The sequence below is a fragment of the Gymnodraco acuticeps genome, unplaced genomic scaffold, assembly GCF_902827175.1.
Source record: "Gymnodraco acuticeps unplaced genomic scaffold, fGymAcu1.1, whole genome shotgun sequence".
NCBI classification, from domain to species: Eukaryota; Metazoa; Chordata; class Actinopteri; order Perciformes; family Bathydraconidae; genus Gymnodraco; species Gymnodraco acuticeps.
This window is the reverse complement of record NW_022991286.1, coordinates 1,143,766-1,163,893: the sequence shown is the minus strand read 5'-3', so window position 1 is coordinate 1,163,893 and position 20,128 is coordinate 1,143,766.

The window sequence follows — 20,128 nt, the reverse complement described above, 5'->3', positions numbered from 1 at the left end:
TGAGGGAGTTGTATCAGATTTCTCCACACAGGTCGCTGGCGCCAAAAGGGGGACCCGAGAAGCACGAGGCCGACACAGCAGAGTTCGTCTGGCTGAAAGTCATCAGGACAAAGTGGCTCAACCCCAGGCTCTCCGACCCCGACCGAGTGACCCAGCGGACCTCTTATGCCGTCTGCCTGGGAGAAAAGGGGGACAGCTCGTACCACGGGAGCCAGTGTGCGGCGGGGAAACCACCTGCTAGGACCAGGGGACGACATCAGGACGGACGTGGCCCTGGCAGACGTGGACTACTCGGAAGCAGCAGACTGGAGGAGCAGGACCCTGGAGACATCCTTACAGCAGACGACCCGGGAGGCATCATCAGCGGGCCGGAGAAGGAGGACCCTGGAGACATCTCTACAGCATCGACCCGGAAGCCGCCATCAGCGGGCCGGAGGACGAGGAGGAGGAAGACATCTCTCTAGCAGGCAGCCCAGAAGCTGCCGTCAGCGGATTGGGGGACAAAGACACGGCAAGCCAGGACGGCACAGGGGACTTTTCGAGGCAGCAGAGGAGTCTACTTCGCTCTGATCAGTTCTACCCGTGAAGGGAAAGCTGCATCTCCCCCTCCCTATTAGCTGTCCTTGTGGGCTATTCCTCCGAGGGGGGGGGGGGCTGATGATTCTAGCACTCAGCTACCCCCTCATGGTTCCTTCACTGCCATGGAAAGTGGTGTTCTGTCTCCATGAAGGTTTCAAGTACTCTAAATACCAGCTTCGGATGGATTTATGGACACAGTAGAAAATAATGACAGTGGGTATATTTCAAAATGCCTTGTCTAAGTTTATCTCTGGAGAAGGAGATAAAAAGGGGGATTTGTAGAGTTATATTTGTATTTATTCATGTTAGCAAACTATGGATAAGCTTAAAATGAGAATAATTTGGGTAAAACTGTGAGCTGCATTTGGGGCCTGTTGACATGTGTTTTTGAGGACAAAGGAAGATGGGGGAAGGTGAGAGCATGTCCTGATTTGCATTCAACTTAGAACAAGCTACAGTGGTTGTAATATTAAGAGAGGTCCCTTGGGTTTCTCTGGTGGTTATCAACAGTAGCAGTTAAGTGAATACTGTTCAAATAATACCTGTGTTTGTGTTTTATATTGATTTCTCTGTTTTATCCTTTCATAAATGTAAGGACTACAAATGGCTATAAACATTCTGGGCTGCTTGGAGTAAACAGGGTTTTATTGCTCTGTGGGGGAGGTGTAGGTATGCAGGCCTTGAGACCTTTGGTTGTAAGGTGAGCCTGTTTGGTTTCCTGCTGGCCAGCGTTGCGTCTCCCAATGAGATGACCTGAAAAGATGACCAGCTGACCTAACACCAAACCCCTCCTTCTTACTCTGGTATATATCCGGAGGATCCCTGGCGTTCGGCCTCTTCTTCACATGCTGCCCTCGGGTGAAAGTAGCTCTGCAGTATGCGAACGAGTGCAGGAGTAAGCCGGTATTACTCCTTAAGCATTACAATATAACTGTAATATATCATGTTGTATTGTAATGATTGTATTGCATTGTCATATTGCCATTAAAGTAGATTATTGTTAAAGGTTACTTTGTAGATATGGATTCCTTCCTGTATTATAACCAGCTTCATAGGAACGCGCGGAGATTTGAAAAGCGGATCAGATATCCCTTTAAATCCCTAACAACATCTAAATATAGTTGTTAAAGGTGTTAAGATATAAATAATCACATCATGGGGTCATTAAGGTTTCAAACGTTCATGTAAGGTAGGCCTACTATAACATGAAGACATGATTTTTAAAACTAATTTCTGAATTTCACATTAGCCTGTAGTTTAGTATGTTATTGATATGGGCTGGACACCCCTTCACAATGATCATCATTGACTTTTTTTAGACCAAATTAGGAGGGCCAGTCAGGCCACTAATGAGCTCAATCATTCACATGTATTATTATTACTTTATAAATTAAGAGTACTGGGGGTCTATTACAAAACCTTTGAAGGAATCGTCATGCATTCTGAATGTTTCTGTACTTTAAAAACAGGCATCATGGCTCAAGATCCTGTTCTTGTTTAAGATTATTCAGACTAATTTGTGAATTTAACATCCATATTCACTCTTCAAAACTGAAACTAAAACATTTTTTGTTAAACCATTGCAGGCCTAAAGCTCCACGTCAGTGACCTATATTTTATTTTCTTCCATCAAACAGAAAATGGCAAACAGCATGTTTTTAAAGATTTAATCTTTTCAGAAACAAAATATCAACTTTGAACAGAAGGGTTTAAAAACACATACATTTGAAACATAAACCTATTTGTCATTTCAGAATTCACTTTTATTGTCTGCGTGAAAGGCACAGTAGGCTATGAGCGAATACATATCAACATTCAAAAATTACAAAGTCGTACAATATATACCATCTGCTACTGTCTAGTGTTAGGGATTAATTTTGTCTTTATTTAAGATATTTGACCTTTCGGCCTGTTGACATTTACGACGAAGCCTAAGTCTGTTATCTGTCTTAAGGAATGGGAAGTCTCAGCGATTGCTGACATTATCAGTTTTATGACCGGTCAACTCTCGGTCACAAGAGCCATAGAGTCAGATGAGTGATTCAGTGTCTCCAGGTGCTCACGGATACCTTCCCCCAATATGCTGATTAACTCTCGGTAAACTAGTTAAAGGGTCTACCAAGATGGGAGGCTGATCAGAATTGACATGACAACGCACCCGTGCAGTCAGAACCTTTGGCTGCTGTGACTTGTGATATGAATTCTCCGGCCGATGCTTGTATTAAATCTCAGTGTTTGACATCCAAACTCCTGCTCGTCCTGTGTCTCCTTCATGAGTCGGTGACTCCCTCTGCATTGCTACACAGAAGTTTCCTCCACATCTAGGATTAAGTATGATGAGACTTTTCAGCCCGCGAGCCCCAAAATAACAGTGCCAGAGACTGGCGACCCCCGACGGGATAGTGATCTCCAGTGTGCTGGTCAGTGTGGCGGCGGAGGGAGCCGAGGGCACCACCGGAGGAGAGGCGAGCGATGACCGCAGCATCACCGTGGTGCAGATGGGGCAGAACGGGGAGTACCTGGGCACGGCGCAGCTCCCTGTACAGACTGAGGGGACTTGTTACACGGATCCCATCACCGGGGAAGCTGCCGGACCGAGAGTTTGATCCTACCTGCGGCGGGAGAAGGCGGTCTGCTCGGCCAGCCCTTGGCTCTGGGGTCCCTCCTTAAACAAATAAATAAAAACCCCTTAAATAAAACATTCATCTTAACAGATAAGATTTGATCATTTATTTTAAACGTCAGGCCTACAGCATAGCCACAAACCCCATCTAAAAACAGAGGCTCTGTCCTAATTACCTGATTGCATCCACCTGGGTTACTTGGCTCAACCAAATAACTTTATATAAGTTTACTTTAATGTGAGTAGTAATATTCATGCCCCTTCCATCACATTAGTATGCATACAAAGTGACAGGTGGTGTGACAGGTAACACCTCTCCCTATGTCAGAGAATATTTTTAATCCGATCTGTGTATTTAGAGGTTCTCAGTCTTTCTGGATAACTGTTAATCACAAAGATATGCTTTAAGTTAAATCACAGATTCTCCTGCTTGTAATGTGATCCTGCGTGTAACCTCAGGAAGACACAGGTCAAGAGGTCCTCTGACTTCCTGTGGGGGTGAGGGGTTTGGGCACAATGAGGAGTTGCAATACAAAGGTGCCTTTGTTCCGACGTCTGGCAATCATTAAGTAAAAGCGCGGGTTTTCTGGGTTCCTCCCCTTTGGAAGGAGTGTATCGGCGCTATTTTCTCTTTGTCTCCAGAGAGTTGGTTTGGCTGCTTCCATGACAATATGTGAAATGCCTAATGAACTCTCCGGCTGTATTTCTCTCTCAATAAATAGCAGTGTTTGGCTAAAAACGATCCAGCTTCCATCATTTCACGACCATTGGCTCTGCATTGCTGTACAGAAGTTTCTTTCAAAAATTGGCGTGGCGAACAGGATACCAAAACATCTTCAGAACTGGTAAGTGTAATTTCAAATCTATATTTGGACATTGCCTTACCAGAATCTGTGATTGACGGTATCATAAAATTACCTGTGAAACTAGCGGCTGCATTTTTTGTTGGTTTCTCTAATCTTTACATTTGGGGGTTTAACCATAACCTGGGGAATCAGTGTCAAATGGGGATTCTGTCCTGGCCGATTTCCCCTGTGATTGCTGCTGGGGCATGTGCCTACAGAGCAAGCACAGCTCATGTAAAAAACAATAAGAATATTTGGGGCTAATAATAACCTACGAATATCGATTTTGACCGATTTCCTCTGTGTGTGTTTCTTGGAATTAAATTACCAGACAATTACACACAGCAAATATTCGGAGAGACCTTAAAGAGAGCATCAGTAAAGTGGACTTCTGCATTAGGAGCAATGTGATGGATTTGTATTGAAACAAATCGCCGAATTCTGGAGATTTCAGCGGTAAACTGGTTAAATCAACAGCACGCATCGCCTCCAATCTCCCTGTTGCTGCTGCACGGGTGTGTGTGTGATTACACCCCCCACTGCGGGGAGCCGCAGGCGAGGAGGAAAAACAAGCACATAGTGTCATATTCTTTTCCTCACACCATTGCAGTTTTGGAACTAAACAAAACGGTCTAAAAGGCGACGCGCGCCACAGTTTCCTACTTGCTGGAGAGACTGGGCGCCTGTCCGGGGTGCACACATCAGAATAGGTTAATTGGTCATTAATGGGAAGGGTGGTACACGAGAATGTGACATAGTGCTGTGTTTCATAACTGATGGGTTGTTGAATTTGGCTTTTGTTGGTAGAAAGGGTACTGGATACATTAAAAGTCTCTGCTCTCTGGACGGGACGGGCAAAGCACCACTAAATTAGCATAGTGGTTGTTGATTGAGAATAAATTAGTTATTGCTCTTCAACAGATTCCGTTCTTAGCACTTGTACAAGTATATATGAGTAAGAAGGCACTCATATTAAACAGATATTTCCCTACCCCCACTGAAATCTCCCTAATTCGGATTAAATTAAGTTGGATGACTTTTGCTGTCACGCTGATGTTTGTTGCGAGTTCATGTTTGTTTGTCTAATTGTTTCTATATTGGTTTGTCTACCCGCCGTCTTGTGTATGTTTTGTAACAACTAATAACGAATCAGTCCATAGCCAGGGTAAAATGAACTAAACTTTAGTTATCTCACCAAAAGTAAATGACTTGAGAAAAATGAATAAATGATGTAAAGCAAAATTATACATTGTAATATAAATGTGCTGCAAATGTGCTGCAAAAGGAAAATAAATAGCAAAAGAGTGTTTTTCTGTCCTGCATCTGTCTTACAACCGAGACCCTCAGAGGCATCACTGCTCATAAATACCGGCCTGAGGAAATCAGGGTTGCAAAAAAAATCTGTCTGCTCAAATAGGTCAATGTTGTATTATTTGTTTCATTTATTCTTAAATCTATGTATTGTATGGTAATAATGAATTAGGAAGAAACGTAATGTATTGAACACATTCCGAAACAAAGCAGATAAGACAGAACTAGACTCAGACATAATTGTGATTGAAACCTTTTGCGCTGTTGCTGCAAAATGAAAACTTTGTTGATTGTCTGTTCCAACTGGCCACTGGAATAGGATAATTGATATAAGTTGAAGTTCAATTACAGTTTTGAATATAGTTTAACATTCTTTATTAAACTGTTTCAAATTATTTCTAGTACAATTGGTCTACAGACATTACTACAATTCTAATAGTTGTTAAACTACTGAGCTTATGAACAATAGAGTAAAGGTTGCTGGTTAAGCCAGGATCAATATATTTGTTGAGGTTTTTATTGTGTGCATAATAAATGTGTTTAAATGAATTGAGCAATTTTTAAAGGAGTATAATGTTGCAATCTCTTTAAGATAAGTAATTGCAGTTCCAAGATAGATGTTGTTTTCCCTGGGCCTCTCCTTCACAAGCCCACACAATAAATCATGAGACTTCCAAATCTGAACAGTTAAAAAAACAACAAAAACAAAAAAAACAGTTAAAGAGAGTATTCACCCAGTTGTTTTGATTTCTTAAAAAATGTATAGTCTAGCTTCCTTCGAGTTCAGTCTAAGCTACGAATTGTTTCTCATAAACATTCGCACCGCTGGTTTTAAACCTTGAGCAGACAAGCTGCTCACACACACACACACACACACACACACACACACAACACACAAACACACACACACACACACCACACACACAACACACAACACACACACACACACACACACACACACACACACACACACACACACACACACACACACACACACACACATGCACACACACCCACCCACACCCACACACACACACACATCCACACACACACACACACACCCACGCACGCACGCACACACACACACACATGCACACACCCCCACCCACACACACACCCACACACACACATATGCACACACCCCCACCCACACACACACACACACACACCCCCCCCACACACACACACTTTGGATGTGTATTTGCCTTATCCACTTTGTGTGAGGAATAACAGATGATTTTAGCAGGCAGAACAACTAAAGCAGCAGGTAATAATAACAGAAACGCTAAAGAGTCACATCTGATATAAATATATAAAAGCATTTATTTTAAGTTTAATAATTTTGGCAGCACTGTTGAGCATTTTGACAATGCATTTTCATGCCTCTGCAAGGCTTAGTCTTTCTATCTGTATACAGGGGTGGCGCCAGGGGGGAGCTAGGGGGTGCTGAAGCACCCCCCAGGATTGCCAAAGCACCCCCTAAGCACCCCCAAGAAATATGTGTTTTTTTTTTTTTTTTCGAAAATTATTATTATTATTTTTATTAAATTAAATTAGAAATATTATTGATTACATCAATGCATATGTGAAACAAACACATTTTTGACCAAAAACATAAAGCCAACACAGGTGATATGATTAGGCCAATGGTCAGCACCCATTCGATTTTTGACCTACCCATAGGCTAAATTACTTTGTGACACTTGATTGACTTCCTGTTAGCTAGAGCGCCAAATGATTTGCTAACAGCAAAGTGAAAAATTGATCGTTTTCTAGTCCTTAAACGACCACGTGTGGACACTCAATCAAAACCAACTGAAAGCGAGAGGGATTCTGCACATAATAGGCCTCGTGAGTACAAGTAGCTTACTTCTGGGTCTCTGTGTTTCATTCAAGACCCTGCTCTGTGTGTGTGTGTGTGTGTGTGTGTGTGTGTGTGTGTGTGTGTGTGTGAGTGTGTGTGGCACGAGCCATTTTGTGTGCGTGCGTGCGCGAGCGAGCGAGAGAGCTCGCCTCGCGCACCAGTGGGTGCGCGAGGCACCCACCGGAGATCGTTGTGGTTAGCATCTGGTGCTAGCTAGCCAAGCTAATGGATATAAGGAGCTTTTTCAACAACAAGGTGGAGGGAGAACTCTCTCCTGTCAGACGGAGAGTCTCAGGTAACCTCAACTCAGGTGAAGTAAAGGACTCTCTCAGTGTTTAGATAGTTAACTTTAGTCTAGTTATCTCAGTGGGTCTCAAACGGTTTGTTTTAAAAGGGGAGTGATTTGTAAAATATCTATAAAGAAATAGAAAATCTGTTGACAGTTCTGTTTCGTATGGGTGTTGAGATGTATCCATAGATCTCTTAATGTTGCTCTCAAAGTGCACCAGATTGATGCTTTTAACTTAAATATGTAACAAAAAATCTTCCCGGGGGAGCTAGCCCCCGGACCCCCCTAGAGGAGGTGAGGACCCTCCTAGAGGAGGTGAGGTCCGCTCCCCACTTGTAAAAATAGCACTTTACCCCTGCCTATATGCCGTGAGCTGATTATCGAGCCTTCATTGTAACAGTCGCGGGTGCACTGTGTGTGTGTGCGTGGGGAGTGTTGCAGTAGAAAATTCAACTGTAGCGCTGGTGCATTAATGGGAAACCCTAAATGTTTGAGCACCCTCTATGAAACGTCAAGCTACCCCACAGCACCCCCTAGAGAAAATCTCTGGCGCCGCCACTGTCTGTATAGCCACTGGTGTTAAGTAACTAAGTTCATAAACTCAACAAGTACTATACTTGGGCACAATTTTGAGATACTTGTACTTTATTTAAGTATTTAAATGCTTTGCTACTTTGTTCTTCTACTCCACTACAGTTCAGAGGTACATGGTGTACTTCTACTCCACTAGATATATTTAATACCTTTTAGTTACTTTACAGATCTGGATGAATGATGTGAAATATAATCAAGTGTTAAACCAGACTTTAGTTCCACCTGGAGTAAATCCGCAAGCTACCCTGCAGTATACAAAGTCATTCGAACTAGCTGCACCTTTGCCAGCTTTGAGAACACTCCCATGATCAATCATTATAAAACACATCATATATATTATTCTGAAATGGACCAATCTGCACAACGACTACCTTTACTGTCGCTATTTTCCACTATATTTTGATGAGAATACTTTTATACTTTTACTTGAGTAACATTTTGAATGCAGTACTTTTACTGTAACATAGTATTCCTACACTCTGGTACTTCTACTTTTACTCAAGAACAAGATCTGAGTACTAAAGCTAACGTTAGACAGAAACATTTTTCAGTTCACTTCCCGCTCTGCCACTCCGACAGGGAGCTCTGCTCTGAACACCTGAACGCCCCGTTCTAACAGCTGTTCACCAGCGGTCCAGTCTGTGCCACAGTCACTCCGGACCACATAGTTAATATTAACGAACGCATCCGTAGGTAATATAGCCGCTGGAGCTAGACAATCTTAGTGGAAAAGCAGAGCCTTATTATACATCCAAAAGCAGAGCCAACGGGCAGGAAGACTCGAGCATTCATTATAATATAAAAAAAAGTACACCATGCGTGTCATGATGGCACATAACAGCTCGCGGCTGCAAATTACTCCGGTTCCCAGACCCCCCCCATACCCCGATAATATTTGTATTGCAGATCTACATGAATCACACAAACGACCTATTTTGGATTCAAAACGGCCAATTTCGCCAAAAGGTGACAAGTTTGCATCCCTGCTTGTTCTCCTTTTCATCACAGAGCTGGGAAAATGGTGTATTGATTACTGATCCGTGCATGTCCAATTTTAACTGACTTTAGTTCTAATGTTAATGTTAATTTGATTTCAACCCATAAGTAATTATTTAAATTAACTCTACATTTCACATGATGGATTAGTGTTCCACATTTTTCCCACTAATTTGTTTTGTGATTAGGCCAATGGTAAAGAGAGACATTGAAGACCCTGTGTCCTTTTTGTTAGTACGTGGTTCCATTTTGTCTATGGCTTTGGACGGCTTCACTAAGAGTCACCCAGTTCTGCTCTGCTGCAGTCCGGCTGAGTGCAGTCACAAGAGGCTTCTCAATACTCAAATTTCCCCTCCTCGACTCCCCTCCTCGGTTCCCCTCCTCGAGACTTAGACCCGCCCACAGGAGATGCGAGGAGGGGAACCGAGGAGAGAGGAGGGGAAGCAGCAGACGTTTAAAGAAATGAGAACTCCTCTCCTCTGAGCGGTCATATTAAAGCGACGTCCGTTCATTATTATGTAGCAACAGCTGCATCAGCTGTCGAGTGTTTTGTCACAGCGCTGTATTTTATAATCTCTGTTACATCAGCTGAACATTGTTCCCCCACATATGTACTTTTAATTCAATTTGCAACAAGGCATAGTATGTCAAGAATGTATGAATATGTATAATGTAACACAGGCCTGCATCTCTTCTGTATTGTGGCGCACTAAAATATTAGTATGAAAATACTCAATAAAGTGCTATATACGTTTGATATATTCACACATGCACACACACAAACGCCTAAAAAACCCAATGACTGTCGATAAACTATACACAGTATGTTTACCTTTTTAAACTAGGCTTAATGATAAGTCATCAAGTCACACGTCTTTGACAAAACACCTGCACCACATTTCTAATCAATTACCAAATCATGAGGGACCTGACAGCCTATATAAGGTCCAGGCACACCTCTGATTTATAGTCTCAATATTGAGAATGAAGACCGCAATAGTGTGTGCCTTATGGCAGTGGCACGAGCAGAAAACAAAATCCCGTGAGGAAAGACGCCGTTCCCAGTGCTGGAAAGCGAGAATGCGCAATGCCATCCTGCTTCATCTTGAGGTATTTATGAGTGTTTGTTTACAAAATGTTTGAAATGGTTGAAAAATAGCTGGCTTTTTTAATTGGAATACAAAAATTACCAACTACTTGTAGCAAGACAATCATGACACATATAGGCCTAAGCCAGAGAGTCAGAGAAAAAGCATTTTTGTCAAAGAGACAGTTGTGTTTTGGATTATGTAGTTGTATTTATTCAAGAAGGGACCATGCACATTAGTTAACACGAGCACTTGAGACCATCAAATGTGCCAGATTTAGCCATGGCTTTATTCCTTATGACAGAATATTTATGTGCAGTTTAAATTGCGGGATAAAGGAGTTTAGTTTGCTGGATAAAGGTATTGACCTCTGTACATGTTATTCTTCCTGTAGGTTCAGCACCCACACTCTCAGTACAAACGTTTGAACAGCAGTGTCCCAGTGCTTAAACTGTACTTCGAGGGTGATGGGTGCCTGCTGAAGGACTTCAGGATCCGCCGAGTCTCCCTGGAGGCCTTGATGCGGTGTCTGGGGCCTGAGAGGAGACAGGCCTGGGGACACCACATGACTGTCTTGACGACCGTGTACTGGCTGGCACACGGTTTGTCATACAGTGTGATGTCCCGCGCCTTTCAGGTACCCCTCTCCACGGTACACAGACTGGTCCACCAGGGAGTGGAGGACATCGCTGCTCTCCGGCATTCCCTCATCAAGCTGCCTGCTGGTCCAGAGCTGGAGGAGGTCAGGCAGGGCTTCCAGCAGTTGGCCAACAGCCCGGCATTCAGTTCCTGTGTGGGTGCAATAGACGGGTGCCACATACTCATCAGGACCCCATCCGGACCCCATCCGGACCCACTGGCCAGGATTATGTGAATAGAAAGCTCTTCCCATCCATACAGCTGCAGGCTGTATGCGATGGGAAGGGGAGATTCCTACAAACATTTGTAGGATTTCCGGGCTCAGTCCACGACACCCGTGTCATGAAGCACAGTGCCCTCTATAAAGAGGCTCTTTATCCTCCTCCAGGGTACTTCATTGTGGGGGATGGTGGCTACCCCTGCATTGTACACCCCATAATGATTGTAACCCCGTATCGGGAGCCACTACAGGGGAGGGTACAGAGCCGATTCAACAGCTGCCATGCAAAAGCACGCAGCATAATAGAGCGCGCTTTCGGGAAACTGAAGGTGCGATGGAGGTGCCTCCTGTCGAAGGCCTTGGAGGTCAACCATAACTTTGTCCCTGCTGTGGTCACTGCCTGCTGTGTCCTACACAACATCTGCCTTACTGCAGGAGACATTCTTGAACTGTTGGAGGAGGAGGAGCAGGAGGGGGTAGAGAGGTCTCCACCTCGTCCTGTGAGGGGGGGGCGAGGTGGACAGGGCCGGAGAGACAGACTGGCAGACCAAATCTCGGCTCCTGACCACAACCCAGTCCAGCTGCAGGACCACGATTACTGCTGAGAGGATATATGTTTTTGGCCAGTTTTTTTGTTACCCATTAGTTTTGTTGACAGGTTAAAAATGCATTTACTGGCCAGATGCATTACTCTGTTCTTTTGTTTGTGTTACGGCCTATAGAATTTTGAACCCCAAAGCAAAAGACTGGAGAGAGATGGTCAATAAACAAAAAGCTTTATTCAAGCAGAAAACAGAAAATACGGCAGTGGAGTCAGGAAGTTGGCTGGCACTGAGTCGTCAGGGACAGGAGGCAAAAATCCAAACAATTAATCCAAACGACGAGGAGAGCAGCGAGACACACCGGAGGGTCAAAACACAGAGGAATTATCTGGCAGGGAAGTGGCATGAGGACCGGGCTTATAAATCTACAGGTGAAGAGGTGAGTGGAAACAGGTGTGCCTCGTCTGCTCCTGGGAGGAGCCAGCCAACTCCCTGTCACACGCCAGCCCTGCAGAGGAACACAGAGAAGAGAGGGGTGAGACAGGAAAAAGCACACAAAAGCACACAACAAAAATAAAACTAAACAGAATCATAACAGTACCCCCCCCCCCCTCAACGGACGCCTCCTGGCGTCCTACCAGGCCTGTCCGGGTACCTCTCATAAAAGTCCCTAAGGAGAGCAGGGTCCAAAATCAGGGAGCGGGAGACCCATTGACGCTCCTCTAGTCCGTACCCCTCCCAATCCACCAAGTACTGGAACCCCCGGCCTCGCCTTCGTACATCCAACAACCGCTGGACGGTGAAAGCAGGATGATTGTCAATACTCCGGGGGAGAGGAGGGGGCTCGGCCGGAGGGCTCAGAGGACTGGAGGAAACTGGTTTGAGAAGTGAGACATGAAATGCTGGGTGGACATTCAAGGCAGCAGGCAGCTTGAGCCTAACCACAGTGGGGTTAATAATCCGTTCAATGACAAACGGGCCAATGTACCTGGGTGCCAGTTTGCGGGAGTCAGTCTGGAGTGGCAGATCACGGGAGGACAGCCAGACCTTCTGACCGGGCTGGTAGTCCGGGGCTGGAGTGCGATGGCGGTCTGCAAGCCTCTGGTTGCGAGCAGCAGTGCGAACGAGAGCTGCCCGAGCTTCATGCCAGACTCTGCGGGCCCGCCGAAGATGCCCCTGTACTGAGGGGACTGCCACATCCCTCTCCTGGGTGGGGAAGAGAGGGGGTTGGAACCCAACAGAAGCCATGAATGGAGACATTCCTGTGGCGGAGCAAACCAGGGAGTTGTGGGCATATTCAACCCAAGGCAGGTGGGAGGCCCAGGAGACTGGATGGTGAGAAGAGACACAGCGAAGGGTTGCCTCCAGGTCCTGATTCGCACGCTCAGTCTGGCCGTTGGTCTGCGGGTGGTAACCTGATGACAGACTGGCCGACGCCCCCAATGCCTGGCAAAAGGCTTTCCAGACTCGAGAGGCAAATTGCGGACCCCTGTCAGAAACAATGTCCAGAGGAATGCCATGCAATCTAAAAACATGCTGGGTGATTAGTGTAGCAGTCTCCAGAGCAGAAGGTAACTTAGGTAGGGGAACGAAGTGTACGGCCTTGGAAAAGCGGTCAACAATCGTCAGGATAACTGTATTTCCTTCCGATGGGGGAAGACCCGTCACGAAGTCCATGGTGATGTGAGACCAAGGCCGATGAGGAATGGGAAGAGGGCGGAGAAGACCAGCAGGGGCGCGGTGGGATGCCTTACTGCGGGCGCAGATGGAACAGGCGGCGACATACTTCTTGGCGTCAGAGGACATGGAGGGCCACCAGAAGCGTTGTTGGAGGAGGCCTAGAGTCCGAAGTGCTCCTGGATGGCAAGCTACCTTAGAATCATGTCCCCACTGGAGCACTGAAGATCTGACATGCGGTGGAACGAACAGCCGACCCGGTGGACAATCCTCAGGAGCTGGATGGTCCTCTTGTGCCTCCTGGACCACCCTCTCAACCTCCCACCTGGCTACTCCCACCACACAGGAGGATGGAAGAATGGTTCCCGCGGATGGCTCCTCAACCGGAGGAGCGAACTGACGTGACAGGGCGTCTGCCTTGATGTTCCGTGAGCCTGGCCGATAGGTGAGGGTGAAGCTGAACCGGCCCAGAAAAAGTGCCCATCGAGCCTGGCGAGAGTTGAGCCTGCGAGCAGAACGGAGATAAGCTACGTTTCTGTGGTCCGTCCATACCACAAACGGATGAGTTGTGCCTTCAAGCCAGTGCCTCCATTCCTGCAGGGCTAAGACTACTGCCAGAAGCTCCCGATTTCCCACATCATAGTTTCTTTCTGCCGGCGAGAGCCGGCGGGAAAAGAAGGCGCAGGGATGCAACTTCTGGTCGGAGGCTGAGCGCTGGGAGAGGACTGCCCCTACACCAGTGTCGGAGGCATCCACTTCGACCACGAAAGGGGCTGAAGAATCAGGGTGAGATAACACAGGAGCAGAGGAAAACAAACACTTCAACATAGCAAAAGCAGCCTCAGCTTCAGATGACCACACAAAGGGAACTTTAACTGAGGTGAGCTTGGTGAGTGGGGCGGCTGCTCGACTATAGTCACGAATAAACCTGCGGGAAAAGTTGGCAAAACCAAGAAACCTTTGGAGTTGCTTTCTCGTTGTAGGAGTGGGACATTCGGCCACTGCCATGACTTTGGCAGGGTCGGCTCTGACCTGTCCCTTCTCTACCACAAAACCCAGGAATGAAACAGAGGAAACATGAAAGGCACACTTCTCAGCCTTAACATAAAGTCTGTTCTCCAGAAGTCTCTGCAGCACCAACCTCATGTGTTGGACATGTTCTTGGGGGTCACGAGAGAAAATGAGGATATCATCAAGATACACAAAGACAAATCTGTTAAGCATATCACGAAGGACATCGTTAATGAGTGCCTGAAACACAGCAGGGGCGTTAGTTAACCCAAAAGGGATAACTAAATATTCAAAATGTCCCAGGGGCGTCTTAAACGCAGTCTTCCACTCGTCTCCCTCCCTTATCCTAACTAGGTGGTAGGCATTTCGGAGGTCCAACTTCGAGAAGATGGTGGCTTGATGGAGGAAACCAAAAGCTGAGTCTATGAGCGGAAGAGGATACTTATTCTTTACAGTAATGTCATTCAAGCCCCTGAAATCAATACAGGGGCGTAGAGTCTTATCCTTCTTGTCAACAAAAAAAACCCCTGCCCCCAATGGAGAGCGAGAAGGGCGAATGAGACCAGTAGCAACAGAGTCAGTGATATATGTCTCCATGGCCTCCCTCTCCGGCTTGGAGATATTATAAAGTCTGCTCGAAGGCAAGGGAGCACCCGGGAGCAAGTCAATGCCACAGTCATAAGGTCGATGAGGTGGTAGAGACAGGGCACGATCCTTGCTGAAAACCTCCTGGAGGTCATGATACTCAGAGGGAACTGACGTGAGGTCAACAGGTCTGGGGGGAACAGGTTTTGAAGTAACAGCAGTGCTTGAATTGGAATGAAAAAGGTGCCAGTACTCTAAAATCAGCAACTTTTTCAAGTCAATTTTATATATACAGCCCACAAACAAGAATTTGGCTACTATAATGCTGGTGGGTTTGTCTCTTTACTACTGTATATTTTAGAAAGGTTCACTGTACTTAACATTTTTTATGATAGGCAGCGGATATGGCTAAAGCTCAGTAAGGTCAATATTAACTGAAAATATAGCAATCAAAGTCTAGATCTTCTGCTGAAGACACATGAAGCAGAGACCTTTCAGGTGAGAGCCCCTCTGGTGGTGTTCAACATTAATGACAAGGAAACAAAGCTCTGGTCAGAAGCATTTTTTATAAAAAGCTTTAACAAAATTAAGTATTTCTGTACATTTTGAATGCAATCTAACTTTCCAACTCAGAAAACGAAAAACGAAAAAGTGCCAAAAGTCTTCTCACATGGCTGAGCTGCTTTGCAATATACTTCACCACTGAAGAATACACATATGTATAAAGTAAACTATGATGCAATCTAACTTTCCAACTCAGAAAAATGATAAAGAGCATGAACAAAGAACATGTAAAAACAAATGCAAAATTTGCACAATCTAAAATGAGAAACTGTAACTGCAAGTAACAAAGTCTGAGCCATGGTAAAGAGTTACATTGAACACCAAGCTGATCAGATAACTCCCTGGTTGGTCTGAAGTCCTTCTATCTCCAGGATCTGTACAAATCGGCACATTATGCCAAAAGTCTTCTCACTGGGTGAGCTGCTTTGCAATATACTTCACATTGTTAGAAAAGGCTCCAGAAGGCCTTGGGGACATCAGTATCAGGGGCTGGAGCTGGACAGGCTCTTTCATCAGCACTTCTCCTTCCCTTTGCCAGCCAGGACCTCACATACTGTTCCGGATTGAACTGTCCTAGTGATGGTCCATTACATTTAATGAAAACCAGGCTGGACAGTCGGCTGACAGAGAGAGCATTCCTTTTTGCAGTAAGGATATCGTTCATGCAGCTGAATGCCCGCTCACACTCACTAGTGGAGACAGCGATGGTTCGGACTGCTTTCAGTAGAGGCTCCATGGCAGCAGGTGTACGGGATGCCCTGGTTTCCTTGTATTTGCGAAAGCCCTGAACAGTCTCTCTTCTGTCCACTTTCAGCACTTCGCACAAACGTAGCACCTCTACGTCCCCATACTGTACGTCTAACTCCTCTTCAGGCCAACTTCCAGGATGGATAACTTTCATGTCCTGGATTAGCTGATTGTCCCGGGCCTCCCGGCCATGTAATGGGATTTCTCTTGTGCTGACATGAGAGGAGGTTGTGGAAGTCATTCTGTGTCTCAGATTCTCTACCATACTGCGGAAAAACTGACCTGCATGAATCTGTACAAGCCTGCCATTCTCACGCAGGGCAACACCCTTGAAGGACTTCTCAGCTAGAGCTGTATGAACTGTAGTCATGTGTGGGCCAGGCATGGTGACCATGGATTCAAAAACTCGTATTTCTCGAGTTAAGAGCCTATCTGCTGTAGGCAGTGTAATCTCTCTTTTTTGGAGTTGCCGAGAGAGGTCGCTGAGCTCTGTGAGCGCATCGTACATCAGTCCCAGATTGCTGACAAACGTTGCAGATGTGAGCACATCATCCAGGCCCTTGTACTTTGCTCTGTCTCTGGAATCCCTGCTCGTGTCGTTTGCAGCATTTGTGAAGTGATCATGAAGCACTCGGTAGTTTTCCCAGACTGCTCTGACACTCCTTTCACTTGAAGCCACCCAGCGGATGGACAAAACACGCCCTATCACCAGGAGACGCTGTCCGACTGCTTGCGCACACTGCGCTAACTGCCTCAGATTTTTGGGGGAGGCATGGAACAAGGAATAGAGTTTGTCAAAAAAGATCTGGAAATGATTGAGCCCTGAGACCTCCTTGACCACATCCCCAACTGTCAGCTCTAGACGATGATTGGAGCAGTGCCACACAAACAGGCTTGGGAATTTACTACACAACTGGGTAGCAACGCCTGTTCTCTTCCCTAGCATGACTGAAGCCCCATCACATGCAAAAGAAACGAAACACTGACCTAAAAAGTCCTCGTTAAAATCTCTTCCAAGACACTCCATTAACGCCTTTGTGATGTCATCAGCCGTTGTTCCATCCAACTCGATCAGCTCCCAAAAAAACGTTTCGGGCTCAGCATCAGCTAATGCTGAGCGTAGACACACAACAAGCACCGTTTTACCACTAATAGTGGTAGATGCACGACCAAAACACAGAGTTTTCTTTGGTTTTCTGTAATGTCTTTTGCCATTTTTTTCTTCAGCTCATGAGCTATGTGGTCGATGATTTCGCCACAGGTTTTATTGGAGTGCAAAACCCTGCCCACGTTCAGCCCATTCAGTTTCTGTACATTCAAATCAATTGGCATGTCTGTGAATGGCCGGCTATGTTTGCCAATTTTATATGCCGTTCGAAAAACTCTGATAGTGGTGTCTAATTCAGATTTATGCATAGACTGCACTTGATGTTGAATAGTTTCACGTGAAGCAGATGTAAGGATGTCAGCAGCTTTTACATGGGCTTGTGATTCTTTATGTTCTTTGATTTTTTTTTCTCAGGCTAGCTTGTTGTTTGCCCTTGTCAACACCGAAATGAGACACTGCACACTCACCCCATTCAGTTGACAGTTTCAGTCCTTGTCCAGTGTGTATTCCCAAAGATTTGACATCTCTGCATATCCGACATCCTAGCTTCTTATCTTTAAGAAGGAGCCATGCATTGGTCTTGCAAAAATATTGCACCTGGTCCGTTGTCCAGCAGTCAGGTGCATCGCTTTGCCCGGTGTTGGTGGTGGCAGTTGCGCCAGCAGCAGCTAACGTTAGAGGCTCTGGAGGAGGCGGCGGAGCTAGTGCTAATGCTAATGCACTAGAACTTGGAGCAGGAGGATCAACCAAAGAAAGCTCCCCATCAGACACAATTTCCAACACAGGCACAGCATTCTCTGTATTTGAAGTTTCTTCCGGCGACAACCGCTGTCTTTTTGCACTTTTATTAATCCACGCTAACATTTTAGAAATGCTAATTTGTGACGTGACTTGCTTTCCTTCTCTCGGGGGCGTGCCTGCTCTGTTCTATCACTCTACATAGCCACCCACTGGGTGGGAGTTGCACTGCATAAACACAACACACGTGCATCTAGGTATGTAAATTGTAAAGCATTAAAACATGGTTTTACTAACAGTTTTCAGTATGTTGTTACTTCGGCATTATTATTATTATTATTTTGAAACGTGTATTACTATTAAATCACGGTCAAATAGGTTAATTTTGACAGTCGTTTCCACCACAGTATTTACATGGAGAAGATAAGCCCCGCCCCCTCTCCAGCACGTTCTGTTTGAATGACAGGAGTAAACAGCTGACAGCCGCTGTGAAACTCCAGCGGTTAGAGCGATGAGAATGTCCGTTCGGCACCTCATGACGCATCTACTGAGTACCGGGCGGCTGTATATATATATATGGATGTATAATAAGAACGGCGGGAGAGTGTTGAGTACTGGCACGGTGCATGAGTACCGGAGTACCGCCAGCATGCCGGTACTGAGCAAGAAGTGCCGGTACTCCATGGGTCAGAACCAGAAGTGCCGGTACTGCGTACCGGTGAGTACCGGCCCAATTCCAGCACTGAGTAACAGTGGTGGGTATGGCAGAGTGTAAACAGTGAGAGTGGCAGAACAAACTCCAATTGACGATGGATAAGGTGGCCCAGTCTATGTGTGGGTTGTGGAGTTTAAGCCAGGGGAGACCTAACACCAGCGGAGAAAGGGGTGAGGGAATGAGATAAAGGGAAATGGTCTCGTGATGATTACCTGAGAGTAACAATGACACTGGGGCAGTACGGGGAGTTACACGGGCAAGAAGCCTACCATCAAGGGAAAAAATGTTCTTGGGCTCGGGCAGGAGTTCTGAGGGGAGATTAGACTGGAAAACCAGGTCAGAGTCAATACAATTTTCATCAGCCCCTGAATCAACTAAGACTTGAAGGGTAAGGGAAACTTGTGAACTAGAAACCGTACCCTTTAACTGGAGACGATTAGCGTGGGAAGGGGAGACAGAAGTATGGCTCACCAGCGCCCCTCCCCCGGCTGCTGAGCCTGCTCTTTTGGCAGAGCGGAACAGTTGGCTCGAATGTGGCCAGCCTGACCACAGTATATGCAGAGCCTCTGGAGGAAACGGCGTTCCCGTTCCGCAGGTGAAAGCCTCATTCTCCCCAGCTGCATAGGCTCTTCTGGGCTTAGGGATGAGGAGACGGTGGGTGGGTCCCGGTAGGAGAAAGGCCCCAGGCGTTGGTGAGGAGGTGTAGACTGTCCAGGCGGACGTGGTGACTTGGGTTGGGAAAAGGGGAGAGGGAATCTCTGCCTGTCTGTTCTCTCCCTACGCCTCTCACAGAGGCGATTATCTAAGCGAATGGCCAAAGAAACTAACTCCTCAAGGGACGAAGTCTCATCTCGAGCAGCTAGCTCGTCCTTTAACTGGTCGTTTAATCCACGGGAAAAAGCTATCTGTAGAGTCGTCTCATCCCACCCGCTCTCTGCTGCGAGAATGCGGAAATCAATTGAGTAAGTGGAGACTGACTCAGAACCCTGGCGTAAAGAAAGGAGCCGATTACCGGCCTCCTTACCCTGAAGCGGGTGGTCAAAAACTTGATACATCTCGGTCTCAAACACAGGAAAAGAGTTATAGATAGCTGGGTTACTCTTGGCTATGGCTACCGCCCATGCAGCTGCTTTACCCGATAACAAACTCATAACGAAAGCTACTCTAGTTCTGTCAGAGGAGTAAGTTAAAGGCTGCTGATCAAAAACCATGGAAACTGACTGCATGTCCCTGAATCACCTGAATACCTCACAGGGGTGGGGATGAATGGTTCACGGGGTTGGCCGGGATGAATGACTGGAATCTCAGGAGGTGGGGGCGGTGGCACAGGAGCTGGAGCCGTCAGCGTGTTGAGCTGGATGAAAGACTGGTCCAAGCGGCCGCTGAGTTGAGT